The sequence below is a fragment of the Mustela putorius genome, unplaced genomic scaffold (assembly GCF_011764305.1).
Source record: "Mustela putorius furo isolate JIRA1106 unplaced genomic scaffold, ASM1176430v1.1 tig00003853_pilon_pilon_pilon, whole genome shotgun sequence".
Taxonomy (NCBI): domain Eukaryota; kingdom Metazoa; phylum Chordata; class Mammalia; order Carnivora; family Mustelidae; genus Mustela; species Mustela putorius.
In genome coordinates, this window is record NW_025422005.1 from 31,983,266 (window position 1) to 32,005,959 (window position 22,694).

At 52.4% G+C, this 22,694-nt stretch overlaps 1 protein-coding gene across 4 annotated transcripts in view; it reads right to left on the reverse strand.

Moving 5' to 3' along the window:
• Positions 1–22,694, reverse strand: part of HIVEP3 (HIVEP zinc finger 3) — a 453,641-nt gene that overhangs the window by 185,629 nt on the left and 245,318 nt on the right. The window lies entirely within an intron of this gene.

Consider the following 22,694-nt stretch of genomic DNA (forward strand, 5'->3'; position numbering starts at 1 on the left):
GAGCCTCGTTTGCATAGAGGGCAGCGGCCATTCTGGTACCTCCCCTGTCTCCATGTGGCTGCAGACCCAGACCGTCCCAGCCCTCCACGCTGACCGGGGTTACCCAGGTGGCCTCAGCCACACGGCCCCCACTCGGCCCATCACCCTCGGGGCTCCTGCTCACTTGCCCAAGCCTCAGTGCGTCCCTCTGTAAAATGGAGACCCTAACCTACAGCCATGTCTCAGGAGGTTGTGGGATGAAATGAGATCCCAGAGGGGATGCACTTGGCAGAAAATCCACGAGGTGATCGATTACTGGCAGCCCCATTTCCTTTCCTTGCTACTTCCTCCATGACAGGGGACTGGACAGACCTGGGCCCATTTTATCCCATACTCTGGCTCTGTGGCTTGAGACAACTCACTCCATTCTCTGTACATCAGCTTACTCATCTGTAAAATGGGGAAGAAACCAAGTGAGCACTGGCCCTTTGGGGAAAAAAGGCAGCTGGCAAAACTCATCCTTAATACCCTCATTGGCCCACTTCTATCTCCAGTTATCAAGTGCTTCCCAGGACTCTCAATCCTCTGCCCAAACTTGCTGTTAGAAAAGGACTTGAAATCAGTCATTTACCCTTTAGCCTGAATGAGCCACCAATGACTTTGGAGCTGGAATATTCTCCAAGGAGTTCTAATCACTTCCCTCCAGACTCCTTACCCATATTACAGAAGGAGAAAGTGAGAAGAAGAGAGGGGAGAAGGGTCCTAACTGAGGCCATTAGCTCATAAGTAGCAGAGCTGGGGTGACACCAGGGTCTCCCGAATGATATAGTCATTGGAGCATCACAGCTACTGTCCCATTCCTCTCATGATTTCAATTTAATCGACATCAGCCAGCCCAATATTTGATTCTGCATTGAAAGGGGCAACATTCTAGAGATGAAGAAAGAGAAGATATGTTCTTGCATTTCACATGTAATTTTATGTTCCCTGAACTTTCGGTCTCCCTCTCTCATCCACTACCTCTCTTGAGCCTCACCAGCCTGGGGAGGGAGGCAGGGAAGCAGACAGGCAGAGATTCATGCGCCTGTTTTCCAGATGAGGACACTAAGGCCAAGAGAGGAAAAGTGACTGGGCCAAGGTCCTACAGCCAATCAGAGCTGAGAATTTTTAACATTAGGCAATGCAACTACAGCATCCGGGGCTTTCATCTTACTTTCTCACGGGGCCCCTTAGGAGACTAGGAAGGCACTCTTCTGCCCAGAATTCCCCTGTCCACTTGGGGGCGGGGAGCCTGTCTAAAGCTTCAGAAGAGGCCTTAGGGAGACTCAGTGGGGAGCAGGATGGGGAGTACAGGGGCCCGGGCCTGTGCCCCACCTCGCTGTGACCTTGAACAGGCTGCTTCCCTCCTCAAGCCTCGGCCCCCTTCTCAGTAGAGGTGAGATGAACCGACCCTTCAACCCTCTCCCCTCCCCAGGCTGAATGTGCCAGGCCTGCCTAGCCCAGTGTCCCTGGTGTCAGGGCCGCCAGCTGCCCTCTATTGTGGGTACCCAGGACCCGGAGAGCCAGCCCCCACCCCCGCCCCTTGTCAGCACAAACTCCCCACGCAGATCTGGGAGGGGGGCATCACTGAGCCACAGAGGGATACTCGCAATGCTGCAAACGAATGCATGGGGGACGCCAGGGCGGGACACATCCCAGTGCTTCTCTCCTGCTCTCTGTGTGTTAATAATGCATGGGCAGCCGGCGCAGGGCCCATCACAGGCCTGAGGTCAGGTGGCATTAGGAGCCCTCTAATGGTCCTGATGATCCGGGGAAGGCTCCCAAGTGGGCTGTGGGCAGCATGGGCGGGAAGCCAGGATTCCGGGCACTTAGACCCCACAGGTGGGAGGTTGTGGGGGGTGGGGGGAAGCGGATGGCAAGAAGACAGCTTCCTTAGACCAGAGCTCCATTCAGGGGATCCTATGGGCTCAGCAGAGGCCTCTGGCAGGGGGCTGGTGGGTCTGTGACAAGGAGCAAGGGCCTGGCCCCTGCAGACAAGTTACAAAGAAAGTGGGGAGTCTTAGAACTCGGGGCAGAGGGGAGGCCTCTCAGAATCTCGCCTCCGTGGCACTTCTGTCCAGGGTGCCCACACATATAGGGGACCGGGGCACTCATTACCTCTCAGAATGACCCACAACCCGTCTTTAAACAGGTATGACGGGAAAACAGACGCAGTTGTACAAAGCAGACAGGAAGTGCCACTGAGTGCTGGGTGAGGAAGCCGGAGGAAGGAGCCGATGTGGGGGACAAGGGTCTTGAGTCCTCCTGCCGAGGGTCCACTTTGTCCTTGAGCAGCTCCCAGCCACCCACCTGGCCAGCTTTCCAATCTACCACAGGGACCAAACCCCCACCAGAAGCCCTGAGCCCCCCCAGAGCCCCCGGAGCCCCTGTGAGTGAACGTTACAGCTCTGCCCTCAGCTATCAGGACAAAGATCAGCCCACTGCATGGTCACTGCTGATGGCAGCCAGACTCCACACACTCCTCCAGGGTTCTGGTCTGCAGGTGTCCACACCCTGGCTGCTCCTCCTGCTGTCCCGTCTACCCGATTTAATGTCGTGCAATGGTGGCGTGCCTTCCGAGGCTCAGGCAGAGAAAGACACGGGTTCCCCCTTCCTCTCTCTTGGACCCCTCTCTCCCAGGGGGCCCAAATGCCCAAGGACACTCGGGCAGCCTGAGCAGATACCCACGCCAGGAGGAACTGGGGTCCCGGCCAACAGCCCCCACTGGCATGGCAGGCACGGGAGGAGCAGAAGTGAGGCCTGGGCCCAGGGGCATAGAAGAGCAGGGCAAAGCTGCCTCGGGCAGGGTAGATACGGAAAGGTACCACACCAGCAACTGAAGACTGCATGGCTTGGAAATGAACTGGCAGAGCAAAGGTCCATCCTGCAAACACAAAGCAGCTGGGAGCATTCTGGGAAATCACAGGGAGGAAACGGGGCAATGAATCTTCATGTTGGTCCCGGGTACTCCCAAGTCTTTTCTGCCATCGCCCCCAGGGACTACGTGTATTTTCCTGGCCTCCCTGGGCAATGGGCCACACAGAGCGGTGCTGAGACGAAGTGACGGGGGTGGGGGGTGAGGATGAGAACACAAGCTGAAGGAGAGCCAAGCGCTGGGATGTCCTTGGATTCTGAAACCCCAGTGTTGACAACGGCCCGACGCCCGAGGACTAAGCGGTAATTACTATAAAAAGCAAAGAGCTTGACAGTCAGAGCGGGGATTCTGCCTCCGACCTTCCTCTGGGTCCCCCTCTGTCGCAGTCATAGCACAGGCCCCGGTGTTTGTGGACAGGGCCCTCAGTGGCCATCTAGCCCTCCCTGTACCCACAAGGAAACTGAGGCCCGGACAGGGCAGAGGCTCCCAGAGGTCAAGGAGACTTGGTGTGCTGTGAGCACCAGAAGCCTGAGCTCCCCTCTGCTCCTCATCTCTAGGCAAACAGGGATCAGGCCAGGACCTGGGGACGCAGGATGACTCGGCTTCAGCCCCCTGCTTCAACCCCTGCCCCAGGCTGGTGCCCAGAGAGGCCGGGTGCCCCGGGACAGTACTCAGGGTGCCCTAGGTGTGCCTGCGGAGAGGGGCCGGGAAGGCTGCACGAGGGGCGAGCCTGCACTGTCCGTGCAAGGAGCAGCGGAGTGCCACCAACCATGGGGGGGGGGGGGGTAGGGGTGCTTCACAGATGACAGGGGTGGCAGAGGATGGAGGCAGGCCTCCCTAGCTCCTCGCTTTGTCTCTCTATTGTCCTCTCAACATGTCACACCAGCCACCGGGTAGTGCCCTCTGTAGGTCTCTCCCCAGTTCCCCAGGCTCACCCTACCCCTGATCTCCTCCGGGTGCCCCCTTGCATCTGGGCCCCAGCCCCTCTCCCTCACTGTAGTAGGGCACATGGGTCTCCACAGCTGCTGGACTCACCCCACGCCACCCCCAGTTCACACTCCATTCCTGGCCTCCGCGCCTCCGGGCCTCGCAGCTGGCCGAGATAGAGTTTTGCTCCTGCCACCTGCTGAGCTCCCTTCTTCGTGTCACAGCCCTGCCACAGCTACCACGCCACCCCTCGCTCATTTCCTTTGCAGGCAAGGAGTAAGGCTGTGCCCGCCAGGCCCCTGTGTGGCCTGGGGGGGGATGGGGACAGCGCCTTCAGCCACAGAGACTGTGGTATCAGAACTGAGGCTTGTCAGCCGCATGGCCTTGGCCACCCAGTGAACCTCTCTGGGCTTTAGTTTCTTGTTGCAAAATGGAGCGATGACACCTCCCTCATAGGTGGGATTCATGAGCTGGCTGGCACGTGCAGGGCACAGCCTTAGGCTCAGAGAAGGCAAAGGATAAACATTCGTTCCACGAATGTACCGAGCGAGCTGTTGGCAGATGCTGCCAGCCATCGCCTCCTGCGCTCGGGGCCAGGGCCGGTGTGGGACACAGCCAGTGGACCCTGACCACTCTGACCAGTGACCACCTCTTGCCACTGAAGGGTGCTCAGGAGGGGGTTATGGGCCGTGTCTGGGACTCAGAAAGCCTCCGTGGGCGAGCACGGGGAGGGCAGCCTGAGAAGGAGGAGGCAGAAAGCAAGGGGCCAGGAGGAGGCAGGAGAAGAGAACGGGCCGGAGGGTGGTGGGCAGGGGGTGGGATGAGCAGCAGGGAGCCTAACGAGAGACACTTAGGAGCAGAAGCCATGGCGTCTGGTCTCCCTGGACCGGGAGAGGGATGGAGAGTGGGGGGAAGAATAGAGGCTAATATGCCCTGACCAGGGGCCTGCTGATGTCACTGGCTGAGACGGAGAGGAAAAGCCACTCGAGGGCTGTGGCCAGTAACAGCGATGAAATGATGCAACTGGTTTTTGGAGTGTTAAGAGGGTGTTTATAGGGCATTAGGGGCAAGTTATTATGAGGACGATGTCTCTGACACCAAATACATCCCTTTTGCATCCTTTCCCAGGGTACAGCCCCACCACCCTGCTCCAACAGCCCTCGGAAATCACTGGCCAGCACCGGGACCTCTTCCAAGCGGCCTAGGTACCCAACACTCTTAAACCTCTGCGAGCCCTTTGCGGAAAGTGCTACTGTTATCTTCATGCGACAGATAGGAAACCTGAGGCCCAGAGGGCGACGCCATCTTGCCCCCGAAGTTATTGACAAAGCGGAAATTGAGTTAGCCTCCAATCATTTCTATCGAACAGCTACTGCATGGGAGATGCCCCCCTCTTTTCAGGCACTTAGTGTGTGATGTGTAAATGCTGTGATGGTGGCCAGGATGCCGATGATGAGGACGGTGGGGAAGAAGACAGAGCCGACAGGGATGGGGCTGAGAATTCGGATCTCATATGTGTTGAATCCATCTGGCCACGTGGGGAGGAGGGGGTGGGAGTCCCCTCAGTGAGGAAGCGGAGCGGCGACAAGGAGGGAGCTGATGGCCTCGTGAGATGCTGAGCCCAGGTTCCACAGGCCGGCCTCCTCTGGCTCATGGGCCACTGGAAAGCAGGACCTCCCAGCCCGACTCACGCCCCTTCCCCCAAAGAGCAAGCGGCCACCACTCTGCCCTTCTGGCTTCAGGAGGAGGGAGGTGGGCCCATGGCTCACCCAACTCCTTCTCCACCAGGGGCTAGTGGGCTGGGGCTCTCTTTCTAACCCCATAATTTAGGACCCAGACATGGCCGGAGGACTGAACCCATCACTCCTCCTCCAACACTAAGAGAGCTCCGTGACAGGCGGATGGAGGAAGTCTGTGTGCTCCCTGCCACCCACCTGCCATCCAAATTCACCACCAGACAAAGCCTTCTCTTTGTCTGGGCGCCTCCCTCCCTCCCTGCCATTCAAGCGCTGAGAGATTTCATTTCCAGTAAGTGGAGGCTAGAGAGAGAAGCAAGCAAGCAGGAGAGGGGGGAAAAAAAACCATAGAAGGGAGGGGGGAGATGGGTAGAAGGGCAACAGCCCTGAATCAGGGCCAAGACTTAGCCCCATTGTCCAAGTGACAACTCATTAAAACAATGATTTGTCGGCTGTGCGGGGGAGACAGCTGCCTCTGAAGAGCCACCTTTCCTGTTCAATGAGGCAGCAGCGGCAGCCAGCCCCCGCCCAGCGTGTCTGGGAGGTCCCAGTTTTCACAACAGCCCTTGCGGCTCCCACTTAGGGGGCAATCTGGGCGTTCCAAAGCTCTGATGCCACCAGGGTTAGAAGCAAGCGGTGCCCAGGCTTCAGGTCTCCACAGCAGCCGTTTCGTGGAAACGGACAAGAGTCTGCTCTCCATCCCCCGCTGGGTCCCTACCCACTGCCACTGTGGGGTCCCCAGAGCCCCTCCCTCCTGTAAAACCTCAAAGGGTACATCTCCTGCAGATGAGATGAGGGGCCAAGCTCTGTTGGCAAACAGCCAAGGCTCGGAACCCCCTGGAAGGGGTGGATGGGCCAAGCGAGGGTGGGGTCCTGGGGATGGCAAGGCTCCCTGGCTTCAGGAGGAGGGAGGTGGGCCCACGGCTCACCCAACTCCTTCTCCGCCAGAGAAACAGGGCTACCCAGGGGAGCCCGTTTCTCTGGACCCCGGCTCTCTCAACTCTGAAATATGCAAGCTGAACGGCATCCTACCCTTCTAGGCCCCAGACACCCTGTGAGTGTTTCCTATGGGCAGAAGCTGTATTAGGAACAGGGGCATGGATTTTTAGCTTCCTCCCAGCAAACATTCCTTGACTCTGAGACCCTGTGCTGGGTGCCCAGAGGGTAAGACGCAGGATTGGGGTGTCATATGGGTCTGTCAGAAAGGTGAGACCAGGAAGGAAGTGCTGAAGGACCAGAGGAATTCTGGCTCTCTCAACAATCCGCCCTGCAGAGAGGCTGGTGTGGAGGCTGAGGCCCTCTGTTCTCAGGGCTGACTCCCCCAGGCTCCGGCCACGAAGGGAGGCCTTCTCTACCTTTTCCTTTATCCAGTGGGAAACATGGCCCCTGGTTCCCACTCACCAGTCGGGAAGGAGGGAGGCCACTTAGGGGCACAGACTCTGGGCTCTGACTGGCCTGGGTTTGAAGCCTGGCTGAGCCACTTCCAAGCCAGGTAGCCTCACACAAGCTGCTTAATGGGTTCTGCCCACTTTCCTCACCTGCAAAGTGGGGTGAGCAGCAACTACGGGTAGGGTTCTCTGGAGAACAGAGATACCGTCTATATGCAGCGTCGGGGCCTAGGATGGCGCCTTGGCCTACCCTCCAGCCATTTCCACTGCCTGCAAGGTGCCCTGTATCCCCATTTTTCTTGGGTGATCCTAGTATCTTTCATACCTCAGATGAGCCCCCAGTCCCTGCCATGAAGGGTCCTTGACTCTCCAAGCCTGGTACCTCGGTGTCCCCAGATAGCCTGTGACATAGCCCGTGTTGGACTTCATGTCCCAGGCTACAACAGGCCCACTGAGTCATCTGTTGTCTCACTAGCCTCCCAGCACCTTAAAAATATCTTGTTTACAGCAGCTCACTTGCTTGGGCATCTCTGGTTTACAGACGAAGAAAGGGAGGCTCTGAGGAGAGAAATGGCTTGCCAAGGTCACATGGCCAATTAAACAGAAGGTGGGGTGGGAGCTTAGCCCAGCCTTTCTGTGGAACAAATGCATTCTAATAAAGGGCTGGCCATGCCTTAACCCAAAGCCTCAGTGACCAGGAGACTCTCAGGCTGCAAACAGTACTGAGGAGGGAGATATTTTTGGAAAAGGAGCTTTTTAAGGGGAAGTGGCTTACAGATTTTTGGAGTTCTGTGGTCCTAAGATATAGCAGGGATCTTTCACCTGTCCTGGCATGTCCCTCATGTCAGACCGCTTGCTGGGATCTCTCCCACCCCTGCTTTTTTCCGCGTCACCGTAATCCTATGATGAAGGATCCAGGTCTGCACCCATGTCTGCAAAGGACTGGGAATCTCGAGTGTGTGATTTACCCACGGCCACAGCTGATAATACAGAGACAAATTTAGCATAGCAAGGGTCCTCTTCTGTCCTGCTCTGATCCTGGCCTGGGTCACCTGCTGCCAATGGAAGGATGACAAATTTGGAGCAGGCCTTCCCCAGGCCTTTGGCCCAGGAAGGAGTAACCAGGAAGAGTACGCACTGCAGGCAGGAGAAGGGCCTTGCAACACTGTTACGGTGTCCCCAGAGACCCACAAATGCACTGCACGGCCTCGAAAACCTCAGCCAAGCATTAGGGACATGGAAATCACAGCCCTCAGGAATCACTCATGCCCCAGGTTCTCAGCCCAGGTGGGGACCTTGGCATTGTACCAGGGGTACATGGCACATCTCAGAGCATCAAGTTTACTGGGAGACTTAGGGAAGGAAAAAAAAAATTAACGTAATTTTAAAACAAACACTGATAAAATCATGGAGAAGAATATAAACTGTCATGAGAATGTTGAAGGAGAAACACAACAATCCCCCCAAATTCATGTAGCCCTCTCTGTGGAAAGGCTTGAGAAACACTGAGCTAGTCTAGTCTTCCCACAAAACAGAGACAGAAACTGGAGCCTGCGACATCAGGTGACCAGCTCAAGGTCACGCAGCTGGGCAGCTCCTGGCACTTGGGTGAGGGCCTCAATAAGAAGCACCAAAAAGCCCAGGCTGAGACCGGCGGCTTTGTGGTCAGAGGATCCTGGGTTCCGGTGAAGGTCTGCTACCCACACACTGCTCCGCCAGGGATGGTCCACTCACTTCCCTGTGCCTTGGTTTCCTGACCAATAAAATGGGCCAACCATCTTGGCAGAATGTGAGCCAGTGCTGGAAGCATTCATGGGCACATCGCCCTGCCTGCTGTCCCTAGGCACAGTGTCAAGAGACCCGTGAGCAGAAAACTCCCACATCAGCACTCACACTCCCAAGAGGGTGGATTCCAACATCATTTCTCCGTTTGCAGCGGACCTCGGTGCCATTCAACCACAACATTTCACACGGTTCCCCAAATACACTGTCCGTATGGCGATATTGTGCTTGGAATCATCTCCTCACCACCGGAAGCCCAAATTCCCTCAGCCGCCCACTGCTCCTTATAGAGGGAACGGGGTTGTCTGCAAACAGAACCCAAATAGCGGCCCCATGGGGCAATACCCAAGGAGCCCTCCCTGCCCCTGCCCCTGCCCAGCCGCCGCCAGCCGGGGCTTTCCGGGCAGCCTGGAGAGGGATTGCGATATCTGGAGCAGGAGATCACATGCACAGAGCGGCCAGCGGCAACTGGGAGCTCCAGGAAGCCAGGCCGTTTCAGAGAAGCCCTTGGAGCCAGGGGAGCACCTTGGCAGGAGCCAAGTGAGGTCAGAGAGCTCTGTTGTTCTAGGGTGATAGTGGCCCAGAGAAGGAGGCCCGGTCCCTGTGGGCCATTTGGAAGCAAGCGTGTGACAGCGTGATCCTAGTGACCGCCCACAGAGCGCTGGGCACAGGAACTCTTCAGATGAGAACACCGAGGCCCAGGAGGGTGAGTAACGTGCCCTCAGTAGTCACCCAGCTCACAAGAGAGTTGGGGTTCCCCCCACCCCCATCTGCCTCCTCTTGGAAGGAAGTCTGAGCTTCTTTATACCTCCCCCCACAACTGTACCCAAATCCGCCGGAGAGTTACAAAGCACTTCTCAACCACAGACTTGCAATATTACCTCAGATGCTCACAGATGACCCTGGAAGGCAGACAGGCCGATCATGCCCACTCTCCAGATGAGAAAAACTGAGGAGGTTCTCAGAGACCACGGGACATGCTTAAGGCCAAGGTCAAGTCCAGGTTCTCAAGTCCACCTCCCCAGGTTGCTTCAGACAAGGGAGCACTGGCAATGACACAGGGGCAGCAACAAAGCATTCCCACACGACCGCAGCTCAAATGCTTCCAGAGTGTTCTCACAACCACCCCAGCCTCCAGCTGTCGACAGTCCTTCCCCTCCCAAACCACGGGGTAAGCCCATCCTCATTCTAGAGATGACAAAAGGGGACCAGGGAGTTAACATAACTCACCTAAGATCATACAGCTAAGAAGTGGCAGGTCCATGACTCAAAACTAGGTCCTCCACTTACTCTGGGCTCTGTCCATCGACTCACACAGCCATCCAGTAGACAGGATGAAGACAGGGGCCCCCCGGATGGTGCAGCCCCATGGCCCTCAGCCTCTGCCTCCAAGGCCACCCAGAAAGCAGTGACTGCAAGAGCTATAGGGGTGGGTGGCCAGAAAGCCGAGGGGTGTACTCGGTGGGGCAGAACTTGGGGAGCTCAGCAAAGTTCTGGAATGACACTGCCTATTTCTCTCTCCAGTCCTGGCAGGATGAGCCCAAGACAGCATGTTTGGGTGCACACTGTGGTGGAGAAGAGGGGGAAAACAAACATGTACAGAGAGCCTGGTCCTGAGGGAAGCGTTCTTTTTATTTGTTTATTGATTCTACAAAGATTAATAAACACGCCCTCATCTCACAGGTCTGGGCCAGGAGAACCTGAATTTCCTCCTTCATTGATTCCTACACCCAACACCTGGGAAGCCCATACTCTGTGCCCAATGCCACGCAGATGCTGAGCAGGCAGACAGGCAGAAGGAACTGGGACCTGAGCACTGCACGAGGAGTCCACAGTCCTGGGCATCAGCCCTGGCTAGTCCATTTGTTCCCAGTTGTATGACCAGGTAAACTTTCATGAGGTCCTGGTCTCTGCATCTCTGAGGCTTCTGGTGGGTCCACTTTCAGAGGCCACTTGTCATGACTGTGGTGTGACTCAAAGAAGTACCCTTGCTGAGGCAGCCAGGTCCACGGGAAAGCAAAAGGGAGTAGGAGAAGCTGGCGAAGGCTCAGTTCCCCTGCCCCTGCCTGGCTGGAGGCTGGCTCTTTGCTCTGCTCTCATCAGACTCACTCAACCAGGGAGGGGAGGGAAGGGAAGACAGGAGCCAATTCCTGGACACCTACCCCGTGCCAGCCTTGGCCAAGAATATCACATACAGTTTCTTGTCTAATTTCTAAGATAACCCTGTGAGACAAAAACAGAGGCTTGGAGAGGCAAAGTGACCTGCTCCAGATCACACAGCTAGGACAGGGAGGAGCTGCAGTAGGGAGCAGCCTATTAAAAAAAAAAAAAAAAAAAAAAAAGCCTGTAATGAAAGTGAGCGAGCCATCTTTTCTCTTTCCCTCTTCCTTGTCCCCCTGAGGATCCTCCCCCTCCTCCCCACAGCTAAGATGTGGTAGACAGACGGGGAGGAGAATGGAAGAACTAGAGGCAAAAGAGAAGGGGAACCCACCTGTTTCCCCACCCCTGCATTCTCCAGCACATTCTGGGTCCTGGGCTATCTTTCCACGGAGGTTGCTCATTCCACACCCTTAACCCCCCTCACTCACGTTCCTATCCACCCTCGCCTCAGTGACTAACTGGCCCCGCTGCTGACCAAGCCACCCTCCCTGGGCTTTCCAGCAGAAACGAACCCGGGCTCCTTCCTCTGTAATCCTCGCTCCTATCTCCTTGACCTGGGGTCTCTTGTCAAGCCCTTCGTCACACCTCGAGAGAACCCACAACATAAGTGAGTCACACTGAGACTACAGCCCCTCAGAACTACTTTCCTGTGTGTGCTGGGGGAGGAGACGGGGTTGTAGAAATGACAGCCCTGGTTTTGATTTCCAGCTCAGCCACTGACTCCATTGTTCTGCCTTCCTGACTTGTCAAATGAAAACTAAAAGCCATAATGTCTGTTGATATGCCGGACACATCATAGGTACTCAACTAGCTAAAATATACCATGAGGACTGAGGATCCAGGCATTTGTTTACAGTAGTGAGCCAAAAAAATGAAAGAAAATCCCATCCTTATTCTTGACTTAATCTGAGTAAAGATAAACAAACAAACAAACAAAGAATTGATCTTGACTGGTAATTTAGCCCTTAATTCTATACCTTCTTAATTTGGTCCCTGAATATATTTGGCCTCTGCAACCAGAAGTTCCATATGGGGCACCAAACTTCATCTGTCCAGTCAGCCAGCCAGCCATCCAACCATCCATCCATCCATCCATCCACCTAGCCATCCATTCATCCATCCATCCATCCATCCATCCATCCATCCACCTAGCGATCCATCCAACCATCCATCCATCCATCCATCCATCCATCCATCCATCCATCCATCCACCTATCCATCCAACCATCCATCCATCCAGCCATACAACCTTCTATCCATCCATCCGTTTGAATACCTACTATAGACCAAACAAGAAGTCTTTAAACGTCAATGTCAAAGTTCCACATACCCACTTCTGTCAGCTTGGACCTACACCACAGGCAACCAACAGTTACTTTTCCACTGGCTGAATATGCAGAGAGAAAGAGGTCTGCCCTCCATGAAAGAGTGGTTTTCACGACATCATGGCAGAGGGTTTCACTAAAGGCTGTATCACTTATGTGTGCACACACATACTGCCCTCCCCATTTTAATGGTGTGTCCACACTGCTTGTGTGCAAAGCACTGGGGTGGGGGTGGGGGCCCTGCAGTTGACTCTTGTTATGCTCTCTGTTCTTTTTGTTGGGACAGTAGGATGTTTTACACAGAGGAAACATTTCCTCTCTCTATCATATCATCTTGATTTATTTTCAGCACAGAATCTCTAGCTGCCTAGAGTTCCTAGTTACTGTATTTGCTTGAGAGACTACAGGGTAGAAGAGTGAAGAGCCAGGCTCATCAGAGTCCCTGAAGCCAAGCTCCTGGGGTTCAAATCCATCACTCCAACTGTGTGACCTTGAAGAAGTTGCCGAACATCTCTGTGGCTCAACTTCACTACTGTAAAATGGGGATTTGTAGCAGAACCAATTTCATGAGTTGTTGTGAGGATTAAATGACATCATGGCAGGTTTCTAATGGGTTAGACTGTACCACATCCTGATGGGGCATTTTTAACTGTGAGTGGATATTTGGGGGCATGCCAGTGACTGGGAAAGGCCACAGGGATGGGTCCCACTGATAGTAGGGTACAGAAACCAGAGATACTAAGTCTTGCAACATGCTATACATCCTGACTCTCAGAATGTATCCCTACACAAGAACTCTGCATGAGAAGGGCCTCATCAGGGCCTGGCACATGGTGGTGTCTCCCATATATGAGCTGTGACTTGTTTACTGTCCCTGACCTTGTGGGCTGCATAAGAGCAGGGAAGGACTTTGCCTGTCTTGCTCAGTGCTGCCAAATATCCAGCACCTAGGACAGGGCCCAACATATGGCAGGCACTGGCTGAATGGACCAATGAATGAATCAATGGTATGTGTTGAATCCATGATTGGTGAGTAGGCGTTTGGTGAAACACATCAATTTGTATTATAACCAGTGTTTTCTGAGCAGCTCTATACACAGGATAAGGGAAGAGGCTATGGGAACAGCTACCCCTCTCTGCATGTCCAGTTCCATCCTTCCTGAGCCTGCTGGAGATCACCTCTGGGGGCTCATAGCTGTCCTTAACTGGTAAATACTATCTACTCATAAAGGTTTTTCTCTTCTCCCCTTCCAGAATGTGAGGCTCTCTTTGCTCCTGGAAACAGGGAGCTCTGGCCCTGCTGAGGGCAGGGCTTGGCAGATACCCGAAGGGTGGCATCCCCCCACCCTTCTTTGCATGTATGCAATCAGGCACCTTTACGTGAATGGGGACATAGTTGATCAAGCTGAGAGTTTGGGAAATGAAAGGGAAAGAGGTGAAGGGAAGGACTTCTTGAATGCTCCAAGCAAGAATGGATTAACCAGAAAACTCCATTCCGACTCTTGTCAAACATTTTTCTACCCTTGGTCTCCTCTCCTCCTTGGTAACACATAGAATCCTTCTGGACTTTTGAAATTAGGTCACTGAACATTTGCTAAGTGCCTACTGCATGCAGGGGGAAGAATGAATCAGACCTGGTCCCTGATACTGGGGGCTCCAGTCTTTGGGGAGATAGCCATGTACCAAGTAAGACCATGATCTTGGTATGCTGGCCAGAAGGCAGGATACAGAATCTTTAGGAGACCATGTCATATGTAGCCGAGTTCTTGACACTCTCTAGAAGCTATGTTTTGAGGGTTAAATACCCCAAAGGAGTTTATGTTCCTGAATTTAGTTGGGTTTTCCTGTTTGTTTGATTTTCTGTTTGTTTGTTTGCCTGCAAATTCTGTTTCATAGACAGTATTCGGTCAGTAATATTCTGGTTAAGCCTGGTTTCATAGAGTGTGTTCCTTCAAAGAGTGAAGAGAAGTGGACTTTACATTCTAACACATACATAGCTAACCCGTCAGGTGCAGCTAAGCACGAAAGCAAGCCAAGCTTTGGAGGATGATGGGGTGAAAGGGGGGGTGCAGGCGGGATAGGTCTCTCTGATCAGGCGCCATGAGAAAAGCAAAGGAGCGAGCAATGTCGGTCTCAGAAGAGCTTCAACATCAGCCAGAATCTCATGAATCATGGTTCTGAAAGGTGGTGAGTACTTGACAAAAGCTGAGGCCCCAGCACTACCAAAAGAGGAAGATGCTCTCTTTTCATTAGTTTCTCCTCTCCATGGACTTCCAGCCCAAATGACCCAGAGACAGAGGTTTCCTTTGATCCTCTCACAACGGCATGGGTTAAAAAACTCTTCCGTGAGTCTCACTTAAGTCCGTCACAAGACAATTCATCCTATCTCCATACTTCCCTCAACCGAGGAAGTGAAGCACAGGGGGAGGTTATCTTCTGGATATCACCGTGGTGAAGTTCTAGAATTTTTCCACTAAAGCAACCACAAGTGGGGAGGACTTTGAAAGGTTTCCCTCAGGGAGGTCCAGGGACATCACCCAAAGCAGTCCCCACAAGCCCAAATGCCTTAGTCTCCTGTTTTATCTTGAAAATCTATGCCCACATAAAATTCTATTCTGCCATCTATACATGCATCTATCCACAGGATAAAATACACCTCTTTTCACCTCTTCAGTTGGAAGACGAGTCATACCTATGCTGTGGGGCCCCAACGCTTCTGGCACTCTGCACGGACATGGACATACATTCGAGAAGCAGAGAGCAGAAGAAACCCCTGGCCTGGGGTTCCAACCATAGCTAGTTGTGGACACGCTAGGTGTCTTTCCTCAAACACAGGGAGGGGCCGCTGTGGCCCTTGGTCCCACCGTGCTGGGCAGCTCAGGTCTCGGGAGACCCCAATGAAGGGCAGGACAATACAGGAAGCCAAAAGCCTGAACTGGACTGGGTGTGCAGGCCCGGGGATATGGGAAGAATGTTCTGGCCAGAGACTCTCCCCTCTTCACTGGAAGGAATGCAACAAACTCCCAGATGTGGCAACTGCCACAGGCCTCCTAGCCAGGGCTTTAACAAGTGCCAGTAGCTTCCAGGGTCTTGGGTGCCTAGCAAAGTGCGTGGCACATAATAATTCTCCATCACTAATATCTCCATCACAGTATGTTGCCCTAATAATTCTCATCACTTATGTTGGATGCATAGAAGAATGAACGGTAATGAAGTGGTTGGAGAAGTCACCGAGAACTAGGGAATGCCCCCCACCTAGATGATTGTAAGGCCCTTTCTGGCCCTCAATAGCATATTTGAGGTGACTACACCACCCATTCTGTTCCCATTCTAAAGAAATAACTTGCTGCAGTGACTGCTGGCTCCATGGTTTCTCTCTGTGGCGAGTGCAGTAAAAAGAGCCATAGATTATAAACCACTAATTGCATTTAGACAAAAATTATCTCCCATAAAAACAACAGTAATAATGAGTACCAAATGCCTAAGCCTCTGCTAATCACCTCGCATCCATTATCCATTTACTTCTCACGCCAACTTTCCATCAACCCTGTACTCAGATTAGAAACCAAGGACCTCGCATGGTGACATATTTGCTGAGGAAATGGCCCCGGGACAGTGGCTTTTAAGTCTTCACTCTGTTCTCTGCTGGGCTGTGGGAGGTGAGGGCAATGGGACTCGCTCCCCTTCCCATACCGACCTCCCTGTCCCCCTCCTCCCAATAAAAAGAGTCAGAAGGACGTAGTGTTATGTCTGTATACATGGTGGTAGGTCCCACCAGGTCTGCGGGGGTTCCTGACTCAGGGCATCTGTCCCTAGGATGCTGTGACTCACGAATGGTCTGCGGTGGGGAGCCACCTCCCATGGGGGTGATGGCACTTAGCTAAGGCAACTCAGCCAGATCTGCAGCAGACGCTGTCTGTGCCCTGCCCATGCCAGCTCGACCCTCAGAGCCAGCACTGCGTCTCAAAGCCTGGCACTCATGGTCTGAGTGCAGAGAGGGCTGGATGTGTCCCCATCCAGGGGTCAGGCCCCACTAACAGCTGATGGATGCAGGGAATTTATACACAGACCCTCAGACCAGGGAATGAGAAAGTCAGGCAGGGCCAGCATACAAGGGCCAGGGGAGCCAGGGGTCAAGGAGCACACTAAACACTAAAATATGCCTCGACTCTACAAAATGGGCACTATATGACCCCCATTTTACAGATGGAGAAATTGAGGACTGCAGCCTGTTAGTGGCAGCAACAGGCGGGGAGCTCAGGTCTGCCAGATTTAAAGGCCCACTGCTTGAGGAAGAGAAGGGAAGGGAATACAGAAGTAGCGAGACTGGTTTGCAGACTGCAGGTTAGAAAGAGGAGATGGGAGGAGAGGAAGGATGAGGATGCTCTTGTCCCACTCCTGAGCGGCCAGCACTGCTCATGAGAACCAGAGCCAAAGAAGGCACAGGGGGATCAGGCCAGCAAGACTTCTGATCTGGAGCATGCGCTGCGCCAATCAGAGCTGAGAGGCACTGAGGCAGGACACCCCCACCCCCGGACCTGGGGGTTACCGCCAGCCTTCACCGTGCACCAGGTTGCCTCTGGGTGCCCAGGATGCGGTCTGACAGCTGCCCAGTTCCAAGGCTAGTGGCAACCCACCCACATTTCTGGCAGAGGAGTGAGGAAGGCATGGATGTTTTTTCTGATTATAAAGATAGTGCCTATTGTGAATATTTCAGAAAGCATAAAAAGAAAATTTCCATTGCTCACACGTGTTGTCCTCCCTCAAAAACCCTTTTCTATGCACATATGCAATTTGGTTTTATATTACATGTCTATTAGATGTGCAACATTTTTCATTTATATTATCAGTGTCTTTTCGAGTCGTTGAATGTCCACATGTGTCACCACGTTTCATAGCCCCATTGCACTGCATGGTGTAAACTGACCACATTTTGTACACACCATCCTTACTGATAGACCAGTTGGGGAAACAGGAAACAATGCTGGAGTGAACATCTTTAAGATGGTACCTTTTTTTCTTAAGATTTACTTATTTATTTCAGAGATCAAGAATGTGAGTGCGGACGGGGGCAGAGAGAGAGAGGATCCTCCAAGCAGACTCCCCACCAAATGTGGAGCCTGATGTGGGGCTTGATCCCAGGACCCCAAGATCATGACCTGAGCTGAAATCAAGGGCCAACTACTTCACCAACTGAGCCACCTAGGTGCCCCTAAGATAGTATCTTTCTAAGGGCCAACTAAGAACATGGACCAAAAGTCTTAACAAGGTACCATTTCCTCTGTTCCAGTGATTCCACCCAGAAGCATTTGCTCATCGTAAGGAAGTAATCAGATGAAAGAAGGCCACTGGTGAGGAGGACACAGAGGAGGCGGAGGACCCAGAAGACCAGGCATGTTATCAACACAGAGACTAAGGCAATGATGGAAGGATGTTCCATGGTTGAGGTTGGGGCCAGGGCAGGAGCATGGCCTCTATCATATATTATTTATCTTTTTGTCCTGAGTGCCTGGCATGCACTAAATGCAGAAGGAAGGGAGAGAGTGGTCTCAAACGCAAGGTGGGAATAAAGTTAGAAGTCAGAATCTTTGCAGAAGCTGGCTGGAAGCTATGACCCCAGCCTTACATTCCCCTGGGGATGCCAAGTGGTTCTCAGTTTCAGGGAAAGCAAATGAAGAAACCAGGGGTCAGGCAGGAGACCAGAAGTCCTGGCTTTATGGAAAAGCAACACGCCAAAACTGAATGCATCTCTGCTTTGTCCCTGATCATGACCATTCCTCCTCTCTCTGCCTCACTTCCTGCAGCTGTTTAATGGGAAACCACCCCCTGCCCCCCAGCAAAAAAACAAAACAACAACAAAAAACAAAAACAAAAAAACAATAAGGAAGGTAACATTTGAATATAGACTTTAACACCAGCAGGAGCAGCTGCCCCACAGCAACCGTGATAAAGATAGTTAACATTTACCAAGCATTTGTTACCTGCCAGGTCCTATCCTAAGTGCTTCAGTTATGTTAATCTTCATACTAGCTCTGTGACATGGATGCTGTCATAATTGCCACCATGTGACAGAGACACGAAGCAGAGAGGTGGTCATACAGCTGGTCCCATGGCTGGCCTGCTACATCGTTGGGATCCAGTAGCTTCCTATGTAGCTGGGGTTCCTAATCCAAAGGCCACGTGACCTCCTCCCCTACCTGCTGGGTCCTTTGGGCTTCTGGTTTAGCTTCTCTGAGACTTGCATTTCCATATCTGTAAAATGGGGATCCTGCCAGCCAAGGACCCTCTGGAGCCTGACGCACACAGGGGCATCCGAGAGCCTGCCGCCCAGCCCCCAGCCCCCAGCCCAGCTCAGAGCATGGTGGTTCTTCCCTTCACAGAGAACCCAAGACAGAAGCAATCCACAAGGGCTGATGCTGTCTACAAGGTGATGTGCCCTTCTCTTCCCTACTGAGGCCATAGGCAGAAGGAGGAGTCTCTCTTTTCAGCCACAACATGGACGCCTCCTTACCTCCCATCAAGTTCTAGACAGTGAATGTCACCCACTGGAAAATGTGGGTGTAAAATGAGGTTTGTTGAAATGTGTGACTTCCCATTCAGCCCTCCCAGGCATGCTGGGTCACCTCCGTCATCCACAGATAGCAATGGACCCAACCCCTATCTGAGCGCTTCCCTCTTCCACCTGGCATGTTGCAGCAAAGGTGAAAACTCAGAGAAGGATCCTGATCTGAAGGTTTCAGGTTTCTTCTGGGCTCTGGTGCCTTTTTGAACTCTATGCAACCATGTGACACAGCGTGTGTGTCTGTCTGTGTGTGTGAGATAGAGAGAGACAGAGACAACTAAGAATGATTTTGGAAAGAATGCCTGTAGCTGTCAATGCAATGCAATGATGCAGTGACTTCCCCATAGAATGTCATTACAGAAGTCAGTAGAGGGGTGCCTGTGTGGCTCAGTCAGTTAGGCGTCTGCCTTTGGCTCAGGTCATGATCCCAGGGTCCTGGGGATTAAGTCACACATCAGGCTGCCTGCTCAGTGGGAAGCCTGCTTCTACCTCTACCCCTCCACCCTGCTCATGATATCTCTTTCTCTCAGATAAATACATTTTTTAAAAAATCTTGAAAAAAAATTGATAGATAGAAGTTAGTCACATGCTCTCAGGGATGGAATGGCCCCGAAGAGGGAACAGAGCTCACCTTTGGCCTATGCAGCCCTAACCTGCTTTGTCTTCATTAGCTACGTGGTCTTGGACAAGGCATCTCATCTCTCTGGCTCCTGTTCCCCAGCTACAAAGTGAAGAAGTTGTGAGTGGCTTTCAGCCTGTGCCTATAGGGCTCCAGAGGGCACAGGGAAATGTGGTGACTGGGGATGGGGCAAGGGTGACATTTCCATCCAACCAGAGCAGCTCTGGCTCTCATAGAACCTACAAGAGGTCTTCTTTGAGTCAATGTCTCTGCAGCTTAATGCCAAAATTAAAGCAAAGCCCTGGCACAGCTGATTGCTCAAGTCCTTTCTAGTGTAGAGTCTGGGCTCTGGCCCTCACCAAGGTGCTCTGGTTTTGTCTTTAATCCTTGGAGGTGGCTGAGCCTTCTGGTTGAGAGCCAGTGTCTGGGTGGATACTGGCTCTGCCACTTACAAAGCACCATAACCTTAAGTACATTGCCTAAAGCCTCCTGCTCCCCCATCTATAAACTACACATACCTACCCCATGGGACCACTGCAATCATTAGACAAACTAACACAAGAAATAACAAGTGCTGATGAGGTTATAGAAAAAAGGGAACCCTTCTGCACTGTTGGTGGGAATGTAAGCTGGTGCAACCACTATGGAAAATAGTATGGCGGTCCCTTAAAAAATTAAAAATGGAACTACCCTATGATCTAGCAATTCTACTCTTGGGTATTTATCTGCAAAAAGTGAAAACACTAACTCAAAAAGATCTATGCACCCTGATGCTTGGTGCGGTCTTATTTACAATAACCAAGACATGGGAGCCACCATCCCTCGGTGGATGAATGGATAAAGATGTGGGCTATATTTATATGGTGAAATATTATTTAGCCATTTAAAAAGAAGGAAATGTTGCTATTCAATGATACAGTTGGACCTTGAGGGCATTGTGGGAAGTGAAATAAGTCAGAGAGAGAAAGATAAATACTGTACAATCTCACTTATATGTGGAATCTACAAAAAATAAAACACAAACACTGAACTCATAGATAACAGAGAACAAACTGGTGGTTACCAGAGGCAGGGGCTGGATAAACTGGATGAAGGTGGTCAAAAAGTACTAGTTATAACACAAATAAGTCCTAGGTATGTAATGTACAGCATAGTGACAATAGTTAATAATACCATGTTGCGGGGGTGGGGTGCCTGGGTGGCTCAGTGGGTGAAGCCTCTGCCTTTGGCTCGGGTCATGATCCCAGGGTCCTGGGATCAAGCCCCGCATTGGACTCTCTGCTCAGCAGGGAGCCTGCTTCCCCCTCTCTCTCTGCCTGCCTCTCTGCCTACTTGCAATCTCTACATGTTGGATAAATAAATAAAATCTTTAAAAAAGAGAAAAAAAAGAAAGTTGCTAAGAGGATAGATCTTAAGATCTCATAGATCTCAACAGATCTCATCACAAGAAAAAAATGTGGTAGCCACGTGCAGTAGTGAAAGCTAACTAGACTTACTGTGCAATCGTTTCACAATACACACCAGTGTTGTACACCTGTAACTAATGTTAACGCTATAGGTCACTTGTATCTCAATAACAAACCAAGAAGTCTAAGCCATCTTGCTAGACACACAAGTGCTTATCAATGTGAGACCCATTTTCTGTCTCAGAATTGAGCACGAGGCCTCAATTGCGGAAGTCAATCCATAAATGCCAGTTGAATAAATGAGGGAGTAAAAGAACAAATGTCTGGAGTCCAAAATTCCATGAATTGACTAAGTGAGCACCGCTCTCCATATTAGCCCAGTGCTTTGCAAGCTTAAATTTGCACACGAGTCACCGGGGAACCTTATTAAAATATGGAATCTGATTCAGCAGGTTTCAGACGATGCTGGGTCTCCTCATTCCTGGGTTCCCAGATGAGGCCAGGGCTACTAGGCTGTGGCCACCCTTTGAGTTTCAAGCCTTGGGTTCCTCGTGGGTCACAGTCTTTTGGGTGCAGGCTTTCTATCTTCAGTTCACGATCTGCTCAGGACTCTGGGTACTCTGACCGCTATTTATTGGCCACGGGGCTACCAAGCCCTGAGCACTGTTGTGCTAGGTTCTCAGGAACTGATAGGGGAGTCAGCGTGAAACCCTGAGCTTATGTCTGGGCCCTAGCCCCAGATGATGCTGGGCAAGTCCCTCAGCCTCTCTGGGGCTCAGCGCCTTCATTTGTAAAGTGAGTTCAGCAACACCCTCCATGCCAGCTCTCAGATCAGCTGCAGGGGTAAAAAGTGACAACCGATGGGACCTTCCAGGGGTGAGGGACTGTGATGAACTGGGGGGCTTCACATCCAAGTTCTCCTCTCCCCCTCCCAAGTCTTCCTGGGAGGGAAACTGACAAGCACTGTTGTTTGCATAATGGCCCATAAGGGGCCAGGAGAGGAAGTAAGGTCGCTAAATTTAGCAGGTGCTTACGCCCCCTCACCCAAGGCTCAGCCCACGCATTTCACCATGAGTAGGTGCCTTTCTATATTTAACTTCAGCCTGCACCTTCCACTCCAGCTCTGACTCTGAAAACCCCAGGAGGATGTGGTGAGGAGGGAAGGGAAGTTCACAAAATGTGATCAGGGGCTGACATCACGTGAAGTGCCATCTGCACCTTCAGGTGTGTGTCCTTCCTGGAAGAACCAGAAAGGTTCTTCAGCTTCTCCCCCTTCCTCCCTCTGGGAGTGTAAGACTCATCTAGCCAAAGGGTGGCCAGAGACCACACTGCCCTTTGGAACAACAGCACTGAGTAGGGGGTCAGGGGACTGCTCGGAAGCCCAGCAGGAGTCACAAAAAGCAGGGGGTGTCAGACACCCTTCACGCGCCAGGCACAGTGCTAGGCCCATTCCCATGGGGGATCTAGTTCAACCCACATAGCAGCATGGCTCCACGACTTCATACATAGGCTATGGGCAAAGGGAGGTGCTAGAAGCCTAAGAGAGTAGAGCACCCAGGGCACTTGCCAGGTCCCTGTCCTGAGTCCACATGATACCCGTCTTGTCCCTCTGTCTCCCGTACAGGAGGCTGTTAGGGGCCCAGGGGTTCAAGTCTCACCCTCATCATCGGTCAGGAGAGTGATCTCAAGTTAGTCACTCCTCTTCTTGGGGTCTCAATTCCTTGACTGTAAAACAAACCTCCTGGCCTGTCTCATTACTGAATGTCTTCTTAATGACCTCAGACTCTGATGGTCAGAGGAAGTGATAGTCCTGGGATAAGCCTCCGGCTTTCAAGCCATGGGGTGACCTCTGCCCTTTGCTTATGTGCTAGTCAGTACACATGAGTCTGACACAGG